The sequence below is a fragment of the Cervus canadensis genome, chromosome 1, assembly GCF_019320065.1.
Source record: "Cervus canadensis isolate Bull #8, Minnesota chromosome 1, ASM1932006v1, whole genome shotgun sequence".
Lineage (NCBI taxonomy): Eukaryota > Metazoa > Chordata > Mammalia > Artiodactyla > Cervidae > Cervus > Cervus canadensis.
Window position 1 is genome coordinate 113,829,918 of NC_057386.1, and position 21,075 is coordinate 113,850,992.

Consider the following 21,075-nt stretch of genomic DNA (forward strand, 5'->3'; position numbering starts at 1 on the left):
GCTGTCTCCTGGGTCTATGAACAGATGCAGGCCTCAGTGTTGGCAGGCAACTTCCTCCGTCTTGATAAGTATCGTAATAATCAAAACAGCAAGCACAGGACTTCCCTGGTGGACCAGTGGTTGAGACTATCTTGCAATGCAGAGGACACGAGTTCAATCCTTGGTCAGGGAACTAAGATTCCACACGCTGTGGGGCAACTGCACCCTCACACCTTGATTAGAGAGTCCATGCGCCACAGCAAAACATCCCACATGATGTAACACAGATCCTGCACACTGCATCTAAGACCTGATACAGCCAAATAAATCAAACAATTTTTTTTTAATTTAAAAAACCACAACTCAAAAAAACAAAAACAAAAAAGAAACCAACAAGTACCACTAAGTTCTTTGCATTCTGTTTGTATATCATTTGGACAACTCTTCAGTTCAGTTACTCAGTCATGTCCGACTCTTTGTGACCCCATGGACTGCAGCACGCCAGGCCTCCCTGTCCATCACCAACTCCCGGAGTTTACTCAAACCCATGTCTATCCAGTCGGTGATGCCATCCAACCGTCTCATCCTCTGTCGTCCCCTTTTCCTCCTGCCCTCAATCTTTCCCAGCATCAGGGTCTTTTCAAATGAGTCAGTTTTTCGCATCAGGTGGCCAAAGTATTGGAGTTTCAGCTTCAGCACTGGATGACTCTAGGAGGCCAGTATTGTATAATTATCCCTATTTAACAAGTGAGGAAATTGAAGGCCAGAGAGGGAAAGTGACTTGTCTAAGGTCACACAGCTGTCAAATCAAGATTTGAACCCAGTCAGGTTCCAGAGTCACAGTCTTAAAAAAAAAAAAATCTGTGTTTTCAAATTCTACTCCTTCAGGTCCTACTCTTCTGATTTTTTTTTTTTTTTTTTGCCTTCTCTTCTTACCACCTGTTTTGTTACTTAACATTTTTGTTTAAATAGATAGCATTGTGTGCTTAAATGCATTGATTTGTAAGTAAAACTTGATAACACTACAGGATATGGAAAACTGGCATCCTATGCCATAGATAGGAAGCAGTCGTTTAAGTAAATATAATTTAAAGAAGGCCAAGCACTGCGTTATCAGCAGATACCACTGCTTGCTTAAGCTTTAGCCCGCAGCCTGCTCACTCTGATGAAATGGGTGATTAGCAAGTGTCAGAGGGAGGTCTGAAAGAAGTGCTTGCCCAAACTGAGCTGTTTCTCTCTGATTCAATCAAACAAGAGTCAAAAGAGGGTTATTTTCTTGTGTCCGATTTAGTCCTGGGTCCAAGTTCCACCTAGCATCATCTCTCCTGCTACAGACAGCACATGCCCCATGCTGGAAATCTACATCAGGCAGTATGACTCCTGGGTCAACAAGTAGCTTTGACCGATGTTATGAATCATTAATCTCTGCGGGAAGCCTGGGGGAGGTGTTGCCATGGATAGCTTCCTGGAGGAGAGGGTATTTGAAGGGGGCCTTGAAGGATGAATCGGGAGCTTACTTGGTGGTAAATGAAGGAGATGGCATTCCAGGCAGAGCAAACGCAGGGTCCCTGCTACCCTCCATGGCACCTTTGTGCAAATGATAAAAAGATACTTCTTCCTCAAGACATTTGACCGCCAGGACTTCCATTGTGGTCCAGTGGTTAAGAACCCCCCTTGCAATGCAGGGGACGTGGATTTGATCCCCGGTTGGGGAACTAAGATCCCACACGCCACAGAACAACTAAACCTGTGCACCACAACTAGGGAACCCGTGTGTCCTCAGGAAAAGATCCCGCATGCTGCAACCCAGTCCCAATGCAGCCAAATGAAACAAACAAAAGAAGACATCTGACTGCCATCTGCCAGAAAGTATCGGTATAAATCTGTGATGTCTATAATGTCAGTACGGTACCCTTGTGCAGTGCCCAACCTGCACAGCTGTCCTTGGCAGCTGTGGAGCACCGTGGGCAAAGACACAGAGGTGGAGAGAGCTTGTGGTGGGTCCAAGTGACGCTTATTAAAGTGGGAGGAGTAGCTTGGTGGTTGAGTGGGCGGAGGTCGGGGGTGAGAAAGGAATGCAGAGTGCAGCAAAGAGGAAGCCGGAAAGAAAAGTGGGGCCTCATGACACCCCACTCTGTGGTTTTGCTGAGCTTCAAAGCTGAAGATCTTCCCCTCTGGGACATGCATTTTCCTTCTTCCTCCCACCCTAGTTCTCCCACCCTCCAATTTGACCAGCCTCTTGCGTTTGAAGTCAGGCTGTCTTGTCTCGGACCAGAAGGTAGGAGCCCTGGGTAAGAATCAGGAGATATGGGTGTCAGTCCTACTCTACTGCTAGGAGCTACCAAATGTTGGGCAAATTGCTTCTGTACCCAGACACTCATTCTTGCCATCTGTAAAACGCCACCTTAAACAAGTCCATCCAGCCTCAAGATTCTGATGCTGGGACTCTGTGTTTCCAAAGTTCCGTGATTCTCAATGATTCTGTAATGCATCTCTAAGTGTCCACAGTCCTCGGAGCCCAATACCAAGCTACATAGCTTGATACAAGCTTGATACCAAGCTACATAGATGCCCATTCTCAGTTCCTAAGGTGTGTGAGTACAGCTCTGAAACTCTGCTGTCGTGGAATTGTATGAGCCACGCAGACCCAACTTTCATGTTTCTTCAGTGCTTAGACCTCTTCAAAGGCAAGATGCCACACGATCTTGTGATCCAAGAAACACAAAGAGAAATACTCTCCATTCGAATATAACAGTTACTTTCTAATCACTTAGAATTGTTATTTCATACTTATTGAAAGAACTACTTTAACCTTTTTATATTTATATATAAATATATATTTAAATTTATTAATATTTAGGCAAAACTTTTTCAGTGTGTCAATTTTGTGAATCCCATAAAAAGAAGACAAGCTGGAAATCCATCAGTGAAGTGAGTCCTTAAATTTCTTTGCATTGATAGTATAAACCTTCCAGATTGCTTTCCACTCGAAGCTGTTGATGTTTTTATTTTCTTTTTTTTTCCATTTATTTTTATTAGTTGGAGGCTAATCACTTTACAATATTGTTGTGGTTTTTGTCATATATTGACATGAATCAGCCATGGATTTACATGTATTCCCCATCCCGATCCCCCCTCCCACCTCCCTCTCCACCCGATTCCTCTGGGTCTTCCCAGTGCACCAGGCCCGAGCACTTGTCTCAAGCATCCAGCCTGGGCTGGTGATCTGTTTCACCCTAGATAATATACATGTTTTGATGCTGTTCTCTCGAAACATCCCACTCTCGCCTTCTCCCACAGAGTCTAAAAGTCTGTTCTGTACATCTGTGTCTCTTTTTCTGATTTGCATATAGGGTTATTGTTACCATCTTTCTAAATTCCATATATATGTGTTAGTATACTGTATTGGTCTTTATCTTTCTGGCTTACTTCACTCTGTATAATGGGCTCCAGTTTCATCCATCTCATTAGAACTGATTCAAATGAATTCTTTTTAACGGCTGAGTAATATTCCATGGTGTATATGTACCACAGCTTCCTTATCCATTCATCTGCTGATGGGCATCTAGGTTGCTTCCATGTCTTGGCTATTATAAACAGTGCTGCGATGAACATTGGGGTGCACGTGTCTCTTTCAGATCTGGTTTCCTCGGTGTGTATGCCCAGGAGTGGGATTGCTGGGTCATATGGCAGTTCTAATTCCAGTTTTTTAAGAAATCTCCACACTGTTCTCCATAGTGGCTGTACTAGTTTGCATTCCCACCAACAGTGTAAGAAGGTTCCCTTTTCTCCACACCCTCTCCAGCATTTATTGCTTGTAGACTTTTGGATAGCAGCCATCCTGACTGGCGTGTAATGGTACCTCATTGTGGTTTTGATTTGCATTTCTCTGATAACGAGTGATGTGGAGCATCTTTTCATGTGTTTGTTAGCCATCTGTATGTCTTCTTTGGAGAAATGTCTGTTTAGTTCTTTGGCCCATTTTTTGATTGGGTGATGTTTTTATTTTCTCACAGGTGTTATATTAAAAAAATGTGCACGTTAGCATCGCTGATGCATAATATATACACTTGGCAAAAACAGTTGAAAAAACTTGGAAGAAAATAACAAACTAATTATTTTATATTTAATTCGTTTTTATCAATATGTTTAACTTTTGCTACTGAATTTATGAATAAACAAAATGTGGTAACAGAAAACAGAGAACCAATAAAAAGTTCAAGCAAAAATAAGTAACAGGATAAGATGAAACAAGGGAAAGAAAAGAACATCTAAAAAGGCCAGGAGTGAGGGCGGCATGACAATTATAAACCTATTATTGTTCCTCCCTTGGGTCCTAGTTCCTACATGTCTCTTGAAATGTGAGCATCTCACCACCTGGAACAGGGTTTCAGAGCTCACAGATGTCACATTTTTGCATTTGAAACAGAAACTTTCAGTTTCTGCTTCATCGGGTGCTCAGCAGAAGCGATCACGGGCACGATGCTGGGGGCACCGGTGGAGCTGGACTTGGCCGCGTGGCCACGGTGCCCACAGCCTTCGCGAGGGCTTCCCAGTGCTGCTCTGGATTCTGCATGAGTTTTGCTGTGAACGCCGGCTTCAGGATACAGTGCTTCGGCAAGCTGGGACGACGCTACGTTTCTGCTAGATCCCAGCTAGTGAATCTTTGAGTCTCACAACTTTGGGAAGACCATCTCTCATCCACAGTGACTGAGGCAGCGCACAGCATTTTGAGCATTGGGACATCGGTACAAAGTCAGCGATGTGTGTGTGTGCAGGGGGCAGGACATGGGTGGGAGCACCACCCGAGGCATCATCTCTCCTGTGCCAGGGCCAGATGGTGCAACTGAGTTTTGGGGAAAGGGCACGTTGCTAGAGTGCCCTGCGGAGCTTCTAGAGAGATGAGCATCTTTTTAGGGCCACGTTGCCATGACAGCCAGTCACCTGGATCCGATACGCAAGATCAAAGTCCTCTGTGAAGCCTGGGTACCCAGCTAGTTAGGGTAACCCCACATCCTTCCAGCAAGAGAAGCGAACCTGCCCCTCTGTCCTGGCTTCCTGCCCACTGCTGGGTCACCTCCCATTCCCACTTCAGCCTCCCCCCTCCCACCCCACCCCCCACCATCCTGAGTTTGCATCTCAGCTCTGACATGTACTAGCTATTGTCCTTGATCAAGCCCAGTTACCTGATGGAACCTGTTTCCTCATCTGTGAAATGGGAGTAATGATAATAAAACCTTAGAGGTTGTTGGAAGGAGTAAGTCACTAGCTTGAATGTCTTTTTTACAAGGTGCTTAGAGCAGAGCAGGCATCTGAATCATCATCTTCTTGAATTTCAGCAAAGGGGTTTAGAATCCACATGTTTTATGCCACATTTATTCTTCCTGCTTTTGGTGACCATTGACAGAGGGGCTCCTGTGTGCCCAGCTTTGTCTAGATGCTGGGGAGACAGGTTGGGGAAGACTGAAAATGCCCCTGTCCCAGTTGTTCACAGGCTAGAGGAGCAAACAGGAAAAAACTCATTCATCTACACTTTCAAAGTCACAACAGTTTCCCAGGCTGCCTTGTCCAGTGTCCATCTCATCAGGACATTTGCCAGGGGCAGAGGGGTCGGGGTTGGGGGTAGGCTTAGGCTTCCTCAAGGAGGAGACAGTCAGCTTGAGACCTGAAGGGGTTTTCTGAGTTGGGGAGCTGAGAGAAGAGGTCTAACCTAGAAACCAGGCGATCATTCTGGTCCCCTTCTTTAGCGCCACCACGGAGATCTACCAGTTTTATCTTCCAGACATTTCTAGCACCCAAACATGCCCTCCATGCCCCCAGTCCTGCTGGGTTGACCGGCTTCCCCCTGAGTATCTCAACAGCCTCCAAAACAGTCTCCCTGCCTGTCCTCTTCTGCACAACAGCCAGAGGATCTTTGCAGAAAGCAAAGATGGCCCCTTCTTCCTCGGTTTCCCGCCTTCCATATCTTTCCATCTCTACCAGACTCCTTCCTCTAGCCCACAAAGCCCTGATGCATCCACCCCTGCAGACCTCCCTGACCTCCTCTTACCCACTCCACATCCTGTCCACTTTGCACTTCATGACAACAGTCCTTCCTTCTGAGTGTTTATAGCTGTGGGTCCCTGTGACTGACAATCTCCTATGACCCCTGAGCCATGCTTCAGGCTTCAGTGTAAACACCCCAGCCCTCCCTCCTTGGACCAGGTTGATCGCCCTCTTTCCAGCTCCCTAATGCTGGTTGGGAACTGCAGCAGACACAGGAGATGTAGATTCTATCCTGGGGCCAGGAAGATCTCTGGAGGAGGAAATGGCAATCCACACCAGTATTTTTGCCTGGAAAATCCCGTGGACAGAGGAGCCTGGAAGGCTACAGTCCATGGGGTTGCAAAGAGTCAGAGTCTGAGCAACTGAGCAGGCACGCACGTACAAAACGCTTGTTGGAGGGTCCAGATTCCCCACCTGGATGCAGGACCCTTGCTCTTGTGTTACTTGATGACTCTTATGCCCAGCACAGGGTCATGGGGTGCTCAGGAAATGCATGTCACTACAGTCAGACCTCTCTTCCTTTGATCTCCATTTCTCTACCCAGAAAGGGACATTCTAAAGCACCCAGCAGGGTTACCATGCAGTGAGTCACACCAAGCCTGTGGTGTGGGCACAATAAACACTATATAACATTATTCAGTAACAGCTGGTTCCATGGAAGCAGGGGATTTCATTTTGCCAGTTCCAGCAGGCAGTTCCTACATGGCAGGCACTACTTATTGGAAATATGAATGAATTAATGAATGAGCTACAGATAAACACATGGCTGGACATGGACAGATTACTTAATATCTATATGTCATCTTTTTCTTATCTGTAAGATGGGGATGATAATAGACCTCTGACAAGGTTATTAAAAGTTTAAATGTATGAATAGAGAGTGCTTAGAGCCATGCCTAAATAGTATGTAATTATATTACTTATAGAAAGGTAATTGTATATGTATATGAGCTTCCTTGGTGGGGCTAGTGGTAAAGAACCCACCTGCCAATGCATTAGATATAAGAGACCTGGGTTGGATCCCTGGGTCAGGAAGATCCCCTGCAGGAGGAAGTGTCAACCCGCCCCATTATTCTTGCCTGGGAAATCCCATGGACAGAGGAACCTGACAGGCTACAGTCCATGGGGTTGCAAAGAGTGGGATACAACTGCACATGCACAAACAACAATATGTGTGTGTGTGTGTGTGTGTGTGTGTGTGTGTAGTTGTGGTGATAACTATTATAGAAATTATTTTAAATAGGTAATATATAAAAGAAAGTGAAAGTGAAGTCGCTCAGTCTTTGTGACCCCATGGATTGTAGCCTACCAGACTTCCAATTCAAACGGAAAAAGATCAAAGGTCACAGTGAAAAGTAAGCCTGTACCCCTTCCTCCCCTTCCTTCAGGTATTCAACGCATATGCATTTAACGCACAGATCAGTCTATTATCTTCTGTTTTACAGATGGAGAAACAGAGGCACAGAGAAGTTAGACTGAGACGAGACCTACCAACCTGGAGTTTTCGTCTTGTCTATCAGGGATTCTCCACCCCTCACTGCTGACATTTTAGGCTGGATGGCTCTTCGTCTGGGGGGAAGGAGGTCAGCCCTCCTCCCCTCCATTGTAGGCTATTTAGCAGCGTCCCAGGCCTCCACGCACTAGATTCCAGTAGAAACATACTCCCACCCTCAGCGCTCCCCCCACCCCCCAGCAGTGACAATCAAAAATGTCTTCAGACTTTTCTAAATGTCTTCCTGGGAGCGGGGCGGCCCGCAAGAGAGAGAAATCACACCCTCTTTGAGAACCATTGATGTATACGAACTGTAGGACAGCCCTTCCCTCTCGTCTCTTTTGTTTTACACAAACAGTATTTAAAACACTCTGCTCAGGGTCTGGTTTTCTTCTCTCACACCACTTCCTGGCGATCATTCCACTCCCCTGCATACAGACAGAGGGAAATTCTCTTAAACAGAGCTGCCGGTGGGAGGAAAAGTGGTGAGCTGCCTGGACCTGGGGGAAAGCCAGCATGCGGACCAGGGTTTCTCCGGGACGGCTCTCTGGGACGCTCCGCCCCACCGCGCGGTCTGGAGGCTGGACAGGGGTGATGGGGAGCGGCCGTGGGCGGGCCTGAAAGGGGGCGGGACCACGTTCCAGACACGCCCCCGCGCGACGTCACGGCGCCGCGGCCACGCCTCCCCCGGCCGGGGCGGCTGGCGAGCTGGGAGTCGCTGGGCGCGCGGGGCTGCGGCGGCGCGCCTCTCACGGTAGGTGGTCCCGGGGCGGCGCGCGGTGGGGGGGCCTGGGCTGCAGCTGTCGGCAGGAGGCCGCCTGCGGGTCGGCCTCGAGCGCCGGGGAGCCCTCGGCCCTCGCGGCTTCTTCCCTGGCCCGGCCCGGCTGCTCCGGGCTCCGGGGCTGGGTGCTGTGAGGAAGGCGGCGCTGGCGGGCGGCTGGCGGATCCGTGTGCGCTCCGTGCGCTCTCCGCGGGATGCGGCGGAGAGCCGGTCCCCGTGACCCGGATCCCGCGGTGAACCGGGAGGTGCTCAGCGTCTGTGTGTGTGTGTGTGTGTGTTGGGAGGGGGGAAGCAGCGTGTCTCCGCTGTCGGAGCCACCGGCCCCTCCCCGGCGCGCGCGGGGACCCCCACGCGGGCGCCGAGACGCGCGGGGGGGGCGGGTGGAAGTTAACTTGCAGCCGCCGTGGATTTGCGAGGCGTGTCTCAAGTGGAGGGATTAGGGGAAGGAAATAGTTGCTTGGAGCGGGGAGGGGGTGCGCCGAGAGCATGAAATAAGGGGTCAGTCCTGGTGAACCTGGGGGTCACCCACTAGGAGTGGGGTGGAGTTTGACCAGAGGATCCCACTGCCCCGTAACCTCCTGCTCTCGGAGGAGTGAGCTGAATGGGAGATGCCTCGTAAAGCTAGGACTGGGAGTGCCGACCAGGGAAAGGGGTCATGGTCACTAAGATTGGGCACGCCGGACCTGGCGGAGTCTGTTATTATTATGTGGGGCAGAGGTCGAGGTCTAGCTTTTCCACTTCAGAGACCCGCCGCCTCGGGAGGAAGTGTGGGAACCATCCGATTGAGTGCAGTAGTTAGAAGGGCTGATCACTTTGCCTTCTTCCCCTTTTACAGATGGGGAAACTGAGGCTCAGAGAGGTCTTGTGCCCTCGGCCCTAGATCCCACAGCTAGGATGTCTCAGAGCTGAAACAGCCTCAGGCCCCCTGACTCTGTGTATCTTGTAGAGATGTGGGGGTGGGGGTGGGGCAGCTGATAGACTCCTACTCATCCTTCAGAAGCCTCCTTGAGCAGCGCCTCCTCCTGGAAGCCTTCCCTGGCACTCCACAGGCGTCCTTGGGCCTTCCTATTTGGTATCCCACAGAGTTAACTGGTCCTTGCTTATTGACCTTTTTTTTTTTAGCAGGTCTGTTTCCATTCTGGGCTGTGAACACTTTTCCCTCTACTCCATCTCACATGCTTTCATTTAGCTGGGTGGCTTGATGGTTAGTCCAGGCTTCTGGGTTTGGACAAGTCTCGGTGTGACTCACTCTGGTTTAGTAGTGATGTGGCCTGGGCGAGTCATTCCCCTGCACTCAGCCTCAGTTTCCATGACTGTGAAATCGGGTTTATTGTGTCACTTGTGAACCATTTTAACCCACTGACTCCCAATTGTACTATTATTTATTTAATATATGTGTTTATATCACCTTATTTTTTTAAAATCTCATGTAATTTTTTTAATCATAGCCTTATTGAGATATAACTCACATACCGTACAATTCACCCATTTAAAGTATTCAATTTAGTGGTTTTTGAGATAGTCACAGAGTTGTGCAACAGTCACCAGTGTCTAATTCTAGAACATTTTAACTGCCCTTAAAGAAACCCTGGGCCCATCAGCGGTCACTGCCAATCCCTCCTTCCCCCAGCCCCTGGCAACCACTAATCTACTTTTCTTCTCTATGGATTTGCCTATTCTGGACATTTCCTATAAAGGGAATCATGCACTATGGCCTTTTGTGATTGGTGCTTTTCACTTAGAACGTTTACAAGTTTCATCCACGTGCTAGTATGCGGTTCTTTATTACTTATTTAGCATTAAAAACTATATATTTATTTGGCTGCGCCGGGTCTTAGTTGTGGCATATGGGATCTTCAGTCTTCGTTTCAGCAAGATCTTTAGTTGCGACATGTGGGATCTAGTTCCCTGATGAGGGATTGAACCCAAGACCCCTGCAACGGGAGCGTGGAGTCTTAGCCACTGGACCACCAAGGAAACCCCTATTTTAGTAGCTCATTACTTTTTTTTGGCTGAGTAATATTCCATTGCATTGAATATATCATATTTATCTGTTTATCAGCGGATGGACATTTGGGTTGTTGCCGCTTTGGGACTATTATGAATGGTGCTGCTGTGAAACATTCTTGTACAACTCTTTGTGTGGGTGTATGTTTTCAATTCTCTGGGGTACAACCCTAGGAGTGGAATTGTGGGGTCATATGGTAATTCTTCGTTCCACCTTTTGAGGTCCCGCCAAACTGTTTTCCAAAGCAGCTTCTCTGTTTTACAGTCACATCAGCAGCAGATGAGGGTTCTAATGCTCTTAAACAAATTTAGGCTTCAGCAGCTGAAATCTTGGAAATCACTGGCTTTGACCCCTGCTAGTTAGAAAGGAACACAGGTGGAATGAACGCACATGCAATTTACACAGGTGAAACTGAAGGGCAGGAAATTAAGCTCTTCCCTAGAGTAACTGGGAACTCTTGGGTTTTCTGAGGAAGGGAAACAGATCAAGCCTGGGGCAGTTAGGTGAGGTACATGTGCTGTTGTGTCCTCCTGTAACAGTGAGAAATTATTTGCTGAGGTCCCTCCTGCCAGATCCTGAGCAGGACCAGGGGAGGCCATGAGGAAAGGAATCCTGGGGCTTGCTGTGTCCACCCCAGGACCCAGCACACGATCCGGTGGTGCTGTCAGGGACCTCTGCATGGGGTGAAAGGAAAGGGGGATGACTCAGACCTTCCCACCCTAGGCCAGCAGGAGTCCCTTGACAGCTAAGGCTCCATGTGGACACCAGGGAGACCCTGGCGGGTTTCCTAGACTGTGACCCCGAGGCTCGGAAGTGGAGTCTGGTCGTGCCTGTGCTCCACCCCATACCCCCGTGACCTCGTGGCAAGATAAGCCATGAGGTTCTCTTATCTTGCATTCATGCTTACTTGTGTCCGACTCTTTGCAACCACATGGACTGTAGCCTGCCAGGCTCCTCTGTCCATGGGATTTTCCAGGCAAGAATACTGGAGTAGGTTGCCATTTCCTCCTCCAGGGGATCTTCTAAGTCAGGTATTGAACTAGCGAATCCGGAGTTACCTGCCCTGCAGGCAGATTCTTGATTGCTTGAGCTGTTGGAGAAGTTAGATATACCCTAAGTGGGCCACTGCTTATTTCCAGAGACGCCCCCCCTGGGCCTGAGGCCAGCAGTCCTGAGCGACGGCCACCCCGTCCCTCCTCTCGGTCATCGCCCCCACATCTGGGATGCCCACCACGTCCCTCACACACTTTGTCTTTGAATAAGACAGGGCTGCCCAGGAAGAGCCCAAGTCAGAGGGTGCTGGTGTCATGAGAGCACAAGGGGGCTTGAAGGTCACCAGTTCTTTCTGAGGTTCAGCCTGTAATCCGCTGGTTCAGGAACCTCAGCTGGCGTTGGGCTGTGCATCCCCGGGTCCTAGCCACCAGCCTCGTCCCAACCAGGCAGCTGCCCTTGGGAAGGGCCCTGGAGACCCGGCTCCCTGGTGGCTGTGTCCAGTCCCTCCTGCTTTTGTTATCTTGTGCATCCTTCCCCTCCCTTGGCCTTTTAAAAATCCTGAATTTTGTGCATGGAGAAGGCAGCCTGGGGAAATGGAAACAGGGCTATCGTGGCTAGGCAAGGGGTTGCCCCTTGCCAGGCGTCAGGGTATCCCGCTGGGGAATGGGCGTGGACTGAATGCAGTAGCACCTTGGGATCTGTAAAGTGCTCAGGTGCGTTAGCGACATGACTTCATGGACCAGTTTGTAGCAGGAGTTCATGTGGATCAATTTGTAGCAAGACTGGGCGCTCTAAGCGGCTGGTATTGGCCCAAAAGCCCGGGTGTGGCCGGCGTGGCTATGATCTGCCAGGTGGCAGAATGGAGACCTGTCTGGGTGGCAGGCTCCTGGCCTCCCCACTCGCCTCCTGTTCCAGCTGCCTGCAAAGCTCCTCGCTCTCTGCAGAAACATCTGCTCTGTCTGGTTCCAGGGTAGGTTCTGGGTTGCCTGCCCCTTCCCACGCCCCCTGCTCGGGTCTCCTCCACCCCGGACTTCCTCAGCCCCGAGGAGAATGTGTGGGCCGCCAAGTGAATTCCCGCATCGACCAGACTTTTGACCCAGGCAACTGACCCAGGCCAGAGAGTGGGCTGGGCCATAGCAACCTTGAGGGCCTGGGCCTGTGTTGGAATCCAGCCAGTTCCACTCGAGGGCGAGGTGTTCCCTGGCTGACTCCCCAATGCCTCACTTTTCTCATCTGCAGAATACAGACAGAGCTGGGACCTACTTGCTGCGGGTGTTGACGGGAGGGGTCGGGGTAAAGTGCCCACCCTGCTACCAGGGGAAACGCCAGGCCCCTGGGCTCAGACGGGCTCTTCAGAAATACTTGAACGTGTTGCTTTGTGAGACCAGCTTCTGCATCTGTCCAGAGGCAGTGATTTAAATACAGTGTCAATGGGGCTTGCTGAGTGCCAGGCAATCTTCTAGGTACTTTGTGCTTGAACTCACTTAATTCTCCCACCCGCCCTCCGATGTGTACACTCATAGGCGCAGAGGGGCAAAGTCACTTGCACAGGGTCACCCAGCTAGGAAGTGGGGAGAGACAGGGTTTGAATCCAGAGTCTACACACTTTTTTTTTTTCATACTTTTATTTGTTCATTTGTGCGCTGGGTGTTGATTGCTATGCAGGCTTTTCTCTAGTTGCAGAGTGGCAGCTTCTCTGTCTGGATGTACAGACTTCTTGTGGTGGAGCACAGGATTTCGGGCTCTAGAGCCACAGGCTCTGTAGTTGTGTCTTACGGGCTTCATTGCTCCGAGGCAGGTGGGATCTTCCCGGATCAGGATCGAACCCATGTCTCCTGCATTGGCAGGAGGATTCTTTACCGCTGAGCCCCCAGGGAAGCCCCCAGGGTCTACACTATTAATTACCATCTTACCTGCCTCTCGATACCCTGTCTTCATGCCTAGCATACAGAAAATCTCAGTTGCTCTTCTTACATTATTATAGAATTATTCTTAGATATTTTATCATAAAATTTATCACAAAATTACTGTATGTTATTAATAATTGTTCATCCCTTTTCCTGCCCTTCTATCCACACTGCTTCCCGGATGGACAGAACAAACAGGGCTTTTGGCTTGTGAGGTCTAGATTTCTCCTCCCCACCCCGGTGTCCCTCTACTCCCCCCAGTCTCATGAGCACCTGGGGGCTGGGCAAGAGCTCAGAGGCAGCTGAGTCCCAGCTCTGCCTCCAGATTGCTGTGTGACTCAGTTTCCCCACCTGTGAAATGGGTAGGTAGGGCTGTGACAAGCTGCCAGTCAACAGCTTCACCCCACAGGGTGGCTCTTGTATACTCCCATGATGTTTTATTTTAAAAGGAGAAAACATTCGAATATTTTTAGAGAATAATGCCAGAGCCTCCCTTCTTAGGGAAACTCAGGAGCTTGGGCCAAACTAGAGGAGCCTGAAGCTGCCCCTTCGATGGCTTGGGCTCTCCTGCTTTCTTCCCACTGTGCCCCAGCCCTGAGGGTCCCTGGCTGAGTGCACACCTTCCAGGCTCTGAGGACCCCAGGGGCCTGGGTGTCACCTGAATGAGCAGATCTGTTGCTTTAAATACGAATATATATTTTAAACCACTGGTTTCAGTGTTCTCCAGAAGTTCTTCCAGCACTGCTTTTCTAGGTCATCAGAGACTGTCTGAGGCCTCTTACCCCTTCTGCTACTATAAACCTTCAAGGCTTTTTTTTTTTAATGTGGCTGCTCCAGGTCTTAGTGGAGGCTTGCGGGATCTCTAGTTGCGGCATGTGCGATCTAGCTTCTTGACCAGGGATCGAGCCTGAGCTCTGCATGGGGAGCGTGGAGTTTTAGCCACTGGGCCACCAGGAGAGTCCCCTCAAGGCTTTTAACACAGCCTTGTCCTCATCCCACAGTCCCTCTCTGGGTCCCAGGGTCCGGCCTTACCTGGCCCAGGTCCCTGACTAGCCCACAGGGTTATTTGGGGGCCAGGTAAGGGCCCTCTAGGGCTTCCCAGGGGGCTCAGCGGTAAAGAATCTGCCTGCCAGTGCCGGAGATGTGAGTTCGATCCCTGGGTTGGGAAGATCCCTTGGAGGAGGAAATGGCAAGTCACTCCAGTATTCTTGCCTGGGAAATCCCATGGATAGAGGAGCCTGGCCGGCTACAGTCCATGGGGTGGCAAAGAGTCGGACATGATTGACGGAGGTCCGTCTGCCAATGAGGACTGGCGAGTGTGTCTGCCCCAGCGCATCCACGCCACCTCACAGCTGCCGGAACACCATCCCATAGCCTCTCCCTGTCCTCACAGGGTGCCAGGGAGGTATTTCTCTTATTGACAACTTTATTTCCCAGAAACTGAGGCTCCAGTCACTTTCCTGAAGTCACACAGATCTGAGGTGACAGCACCAGGGTTCTAACCCACTCTCCCCCACTCCGGTGGCCGCCGTGGCGGGTCATCCGTCCACCCATCACCGCGCGGAGAGCCACGGGCGACGTCTACAGTCAGTGCCCTGACCCCTGCCCCCGGCCCTGGGCCACACCGGGCCCTCGGTAACTTGCTAAATAAGGACACATGGCAAGTTCTCAGCTAGATGCTGGGGTGCAGGATTCAGGAGGCCACCAGGGCCCGGCTTTCCCGGAGCACATGTTCCGGTAGAGGCGGCAAAAAGAAAAAGAGAAAATGACATCTCTGACCTGAGGTGCCAAACTGGGAAACTGGGGCTTCCCAGGGTGCCTCAGCGATAAAGAATCTGCCTGCTGATGCGGGAGACACAGGAGACGCGGGTTCCATCCTTGGGTCAGCAAGACCCTCTGGAGAAGGGAATGACAATCCACTCCGGTATTCTTGCCTGGAGAATCCCGTGGGCAGAGGAGCCTGGCGGGCTGCAGTCCATGGGGTCGCAAAGAGTCGGACACGACTACGTGACTGAGCACACACACCTCAGACTTGAACACTTTCACGAATCCCCTAGAGGTCTCGCCAAAGCGCAGACGCTGACTGAGCAGGTTGGGGGCAGGGCCAGCTCTCAGGGGACTCCAGCGCTGTTGTCTAAAGACCACACTTGAAGCAGTGACGGCCTAGGGCAGAGGTCAGGAAACTACAGCCATGGGCCGACTCTGGCCCACAGCTTGGTTTTACAAATAAAGTTTTATTGAAACAGAGCCACACTTTTATTCACATTTGTCTGTGGCTCCTTCCGCCTACCACAGCGGAGTCCAGTAGTTCCCACAGAGACCTAATAGTCCACAGAACTGAAAATAATTTTTTTAAAAAGTCTGTTGAATTTGTTTCAATGTTGCTTTTGTTGTTTATGTTCTGGCTTTTTGGTGGGAAGCATGGGGGATCTTAGCTCCCTGACCAGGGATAGAACTCACAGCCCCTGCCTTGAAAAGTGAAATCTTAACCATTGGACTACCAGGGAAGCCCTGAAAATGACAATTATTGGGCCCTTTGCAGGTAGTCTGGCAGCCTCCATCTACTCATCTCTTGGGTTCCTTCAGGCAATAATGTTTTGTGATTTGGTGAATGTAAAGGTTGTAATAAAGAGAATGATTGCAGCTAACATTTGAGGGCCTCCTGGGTACTTAGCTCTTTACAGGTAGTTTGCTACTGTACCCATTTTATAGATGAGACAAAATGAGGCTCCTAGCGGCTGGGTTGCCAGTGCAGAGTCTGGGGGGCCAGGAAGTGGGCGAGGCCAACTGGTGCCAGGTCAGTACATTCTTGTTACTTCAGAGCTTCTGCCTGGACAATCTTCATGGAGCACAGAGAAGGTTTTGTTTTTGATTTCAACCCATCCGGAGGCACTTGGATGCCTTCACTTCTTTGTTCTCCCACCAAGTCAACAGTTCATGCAGCTGGTGCAGGGAGTTGGGGGGCCTTGCTGACCCCCAGTGTCGAGGGGATGTGGGAAATGCCCAGCCCTGTGCCTTCCAGTGGAGGAGGCAGTGAGCCAGAGAGGCCACGCAGGCTGCTAAGCACCTGGAGAGACCTGACACGGGCTTGGGAGGCAGTCAAGGAATGCTTCCTGGAGGAGGGGGTACAGACTGTACCAGTAGGAGTTAGATGAGTAGAGGAGGGCGGGAAAGGTTTTCTAGGGGAAGGGAACCACAGACACAAAGCTGGCCTTGTTGGTTTGGTATGGCTCACAACACAGACTTTTTTCTGTCTCTGTGTGTATGTTAGGGATGAGAGAACATTAAAAATTGGCTGTGTCAGAAAACCTGGGTTTACCCTGAAGAAGGAAAAAGACTTTTCCCCTCCAAGTGCCCCTCCACCTTCTGATAACTTCCTGGACAGAGTCTGCTGTGGGTGCTAACTCAGTGCTTGTCTCCAGGGAGTCCTGTGGATGAGCACAGAGCAGCGCCCCCTCTGGGCTCCTGGGGGTGGGGTGTGTGGGGTGGTCCTTGGGCTGGTGGCAGCCTCAGCCCGCAGGCAGAGGATCGGACCGCTTCCTTTCCGTGTCTTCTTTGCAGTCACCTTTTAATTAGGGCGTGTTGTTAACTGAAGGTGTGAGGGGGCAGTTTCCTTTGAAAATGCTTTTAACGATACTGAATTCATGTAACCAGAGTCTCAAGTAGAGGACAGCCAAGGGGGTTTGGAGTGTAGCCGTTGTCAGCAGGGTGGCCCTCGGCAGGTGGGAATTTGGGGGGGGAGCCCCGTGGCAAGGGTTGGGGGAAGCGGGGAGGGGGCCAGACCCAGCAGCCTTCCTCCTGATGGTCTTTTCTTTCCCTGAAGTCCCAGGAGCTGGCGCTGAGGTTAGGGGCGGGGAGCCGAAGTTCCTGCTCCAGGCTGCTCCCCGTTGCTCTGACTCCCCGCCGGCCGCTGTCTGTCTGGGTCTGTATTTCTGCCGTGCCCTCTTTTTCCCATCCCTGTCTCCCTCTTGGTTTGGGTCTCTCCCCTGACCCTGTCTCCCCTCATCCCTCTCTCGCCCCCCGTCTCGGGCCCATCTCTGCCTCTCTGCATCCCCCCACCCCCCCACCCCTGCCCCGTCCGTCTGTCTGTCCTCTCCCTCCCCCGCTTGGGCTACTTCCCCTTCCCCTCCCCCCTGCACACACCCCGATGCGCTCTTCCTCGCTCCCCTCTGTCCCACTTCCTTCGGCCGCGACTGACATCCTGCCTCAAGGCCCATCCGAACCCGCCCCCCCCCCCTCCCCGGGACCAGCCACGGAGGGGCGGGAGCCTTGGCGTGGGCCGTGTTGGCCTGGTGAAGACAGGGAGGACCAGGGAGGTCAGGAGGGCGGCTGAGGCTGCTGTCTGGGGTTTGCAGTCTGCCCTCCACCCCCAGCCCCGGGGGTGGCCCCCTCACCCCGCCCAGCTGACCCAGGGCTGCAGGGAGGAAGAGGAAGCTTGGGTCCACAGCCCGAGGCCGGAATGCCGCTGTGGGCTTCATTTGGGCTGGGGCTGCGTCCCTGGGGCGGCGAGGGTGTTGTTACCCTGGCTCCCAAGCAGAGGTGCGCGTCCAAGGCTGGTCCCCTTGGCCCCGCAGAGGCCATGCCCACCCCCCACCCCCCGCCCCGGGCAGGCAGCACGCGGCGTGTCCCCCTCCCTTCCAGCACACAGTAGGCCGGCAGGGTGTGTGAGAGTTTGGGGGAGGAGGGCCGGATCAGAGACCAGTCCAGCCTCTTCCTTCCGCCCACGGGGTCTGGAGGGTGGCGGTGATTTGCGATTTGCTCGGGTGTGCCAGCGGGGTTGGAACCCAGAGCCGCGTCCGGGGCCCCCACCCTCAGCAACAGGACAGCGCGGCTGGGTGTTCGTGGTGGCCTTGGGTCAGTGTCAGGTGGAAACCATCCCTGAGGAGGTGGGAGACTCGCGTTGAGGCCACCTTGCCCACCTGCCGGGGGGTCCCCGGGCCTCTGTACCCTCCAGGGGATGACACGCAGCCCCGAGGTTTGCGGAAGCGGTCGGGGCTGTGGAGTCGGAGGTCACTGACCTCCCAGTGGGCTGACGCGGGCTTGCTTTCAGCCCGGGGCTGCGGCTGCCGCCGCCTCGGGAACCTCAGTCCTGTGTTCACATGTCACCCGCTTGGCCCTTGGGTCGCACAGAGGATGCTGTTGTAATCACAGGCATTCTGTGGGTTCGCTGGGGAAACCAGAAGGGAGAGATACAGCTCTGCCGAGGAGGGAAGGGGCCCTCCTTGCAGGAGACTCCAGTGTCCGGGGATCCACCCCTGCCCCCCACTCCTGCCTCTCCTCCCGTCCTGAGAAGGTCAGTGGGCGCACCCCCCAACCCCCGAGGGCTTGTCCTCCACAGCCGGCTGCACCCCACACCCAGAACCCCCACCCAGCAGGTCTGGAAGGGGCCCAAGAGTTTGCATTGCTCACATGTTCCCAGCTTCTGCTTTGGCCAGACAGACCTTTGTGGGCAAAGAGATGTCTCTGCGTTTTAATACGCTGTTTAGGTTTGTCATAGCTTTTCTAACAAGGACTAAGCATCTTTTAATTTCATGGCCACAGTCACCGTCTGCAGTGATTTTGGAGCCCAGGAAAATAAAATGTGTCCAGCAGTGTAGGCTCAAGATTCTGCTCCACCAGGTACCTGCCAAGAGTTCTGAGGCAAGGCCTTTAGCTCTCTGTGCGCCGGCTTCCTTGTCTGTCAGATGGGATAATGACAGCACTGTTTTCATAGATTAGCTGTGAGGATTAAAGGAACTAATACGTGTAAGGCGCCTAGCACAGTGCCCAGGCCTGGAGTAAGCAGTATAGGTGTGTTTGCTGTTATTACAGTTACTGTTGTTACTTTTATTACCATTGTCATTTCCATCCACCCCCATATGGTTCTGCAAATGAACTTTTTGGCCAACCCAGTATATACGTAGATGTGTTTTTGTTGTTATTTTTAGAGGTACTGTCTCACTCTGACTTTAGAATCTTCACAGTATACCTCGATTTTTATTAATATAAAAAAGAAAGGAAAGGATTGGTGGTTAATCTCAATAGTCTGGGTTGGGCAATGTTTTTTTTTAAGAGGAGATTTATTGCAGGATTTAGCTCATCCAATTATGGGTCAGACACACTTGAGTTAACTTGTGCACAAGTGGTGTAACCTTGGGCCAGCCCCTTCCCTTCTCTGGTTCTCAGTTTCCATTCCTGTAAAATGGGAATCCCATTAGTGACTGTCTCTTGGGTTTCTGGCGGGATTATATGTGAGTTTATGTGGTGCCTGATGCATTGAAGTGCTCAGTAATTCATAGCAATCTGGATTGTGTTGTTTACCCATTTTACAGATGAGGAAACTGAGGCTCAGAGATGTTCAGGGACTCTCCCCCACAGCAGCATGCTCCCTGAGTCTGTTTCTGGTGATGCCTGGGCAAGTCTGCAGATGTAGATACTCTCCAGCGAAGTCCCAGGCCCCTTCAGAGCCCCAAACCATTTTTCTTTAAGGAAAGGCCATTCACTCATCTGACTCTGGCCCCCCCAGAAGTCAGTGCACCGTGAGAAGACGATTCTCCTCATGGGTTCCTCCCTCTGATTTTTAAAGTGTTCTTGTTCTGAGCAGCTCTTGCAGCTCTTTGAAATTCTTCCCCTTCTGTCTGCTTTGGGAGCAAGCAAGAGGAAGGAGGGTCTCCTAGTCTGGACTGTGTTTGTCCATGAGGGAAGCAGGTGGGCAGGTTGATGTCCCGGGTAAAACGAGATTCCCGCGGATGTGCTGCCTGCAAATGGCTCTCTTAAAACCCCCACCCAGGGATGGCCCTGGTGGTCCCGTAGTTAAGAATCTGCCTGCCAATGCAGGGGACACGGGTTCGGTCCCTGGTCCACACGGGAGGATTCCACATGCTTCGAGGCAGCTAAGCCCGTGAGCCGTGAGTGCTGAGGCCATGTGCCAGCACTGATCCCGTGAGCCCCGCAGCCCATCCTCGGCAACAAGAGAAGCCCCTGCGACGAGAAGCCTGTGCGCAGCAGTGAAGACCCGGCACAGCCAGAAATTAAAAAACAGACCTCACCCCTGTCCCCCCGCTCAGATACCCCAAAGATCTGGGCAAAAGACTCCTCTTATCTGGGAACTTCCATCAGGAAGTATTTGTGACCTGCTTGCTTTGTTCCTGGTCAAGCCTTTCTACCTTTCTGGCTGTCGGCCACGGCAAAACTTCCACAGCAAAGACATGCAATCAGAAAAACCATAAACTACAATTAAGGGGAAGGGGGAAGTTCGTCAAGGACTTTTCTAAGCGTAAAGTATGAGAACAGCCTTCTGACCTTTGGGTAAGGATAGTCTCTGGGTTGGCTTCCCATGAGGAAAACTCCGATCCACACACCCTTGGGGGCAGAAATGAGAGCAGTTAGCTGGCTCCAGCCGTCGCTGTGAGTCTTCCCATGCGACTTTGGGAATCAATTTTGCTTAGTTTTATCAAAACAATTTAAAAAAAAATCATACTGGGGTCTGGGAGAAGACCACGTGAGTGGTGAGTGTGCCAAGGTCCCAAGGGGCCTCTGATGTGTCTGTATCAGAGTTGGTTGTGAGCGGTTGAATCCTGGTTTAAAATAGTTAAAGGTTGGGGGAGGAAAAAGGGGGGTTTATTGACTTAGATAAATGGTTAAGTCCGAAAGTAGATTGCTTTCGAGTGTGACTGTGTGCGGGTGCCTCACCCTTGTAGGACACGCTCTCTCTTTTTAAAATGTTATTTACTTATTTACGTTTGGCCGTGCTGGGTCTTGGTTGCTGCGTGGCCCTTTCTCCGGGGGCAGCGAGTGGAAGCTGCTGTCTGATCGTGGTGTGCGGGCTCCCCATCGCGGGGCTCCTCCCGGCGCAGAGCGCAGGCTCTCGGGTGCATGGACTTCGGTAGTT

At 51.5% G+C, this 21,075-nt stretch overlaps 1 protein-coding gene across 3 annotated transcripts in view; it reads left to right on the forward strand.

Annotated features, from left to right (window-relative positions):
- Positions 1-8,171: 8,171 nt before the first annotated feature.
- Positions 8,172-21,075, forward strand: part of TPST2 (tyrosylprotein sulfotransferase 2) — a 52,628-nt gene continuing 39,724 nt past the window's right edge. Inside the window, exon 1 of one of the 3 annotated variants that reach the window (XM_043438016.1) lies at positions 8,172-8,270. The gene's annotated coding sequence lies outside the window, so the exon portion shown is untranslated. Of the gene's footprint in view, positions 8,271-8,327; positions 8,543-21,075 lie in introns of those variants that run through there. The other 2 variants (XM_043438025.1, XM_043438007.1) reach the window with 2 other exon arrangements.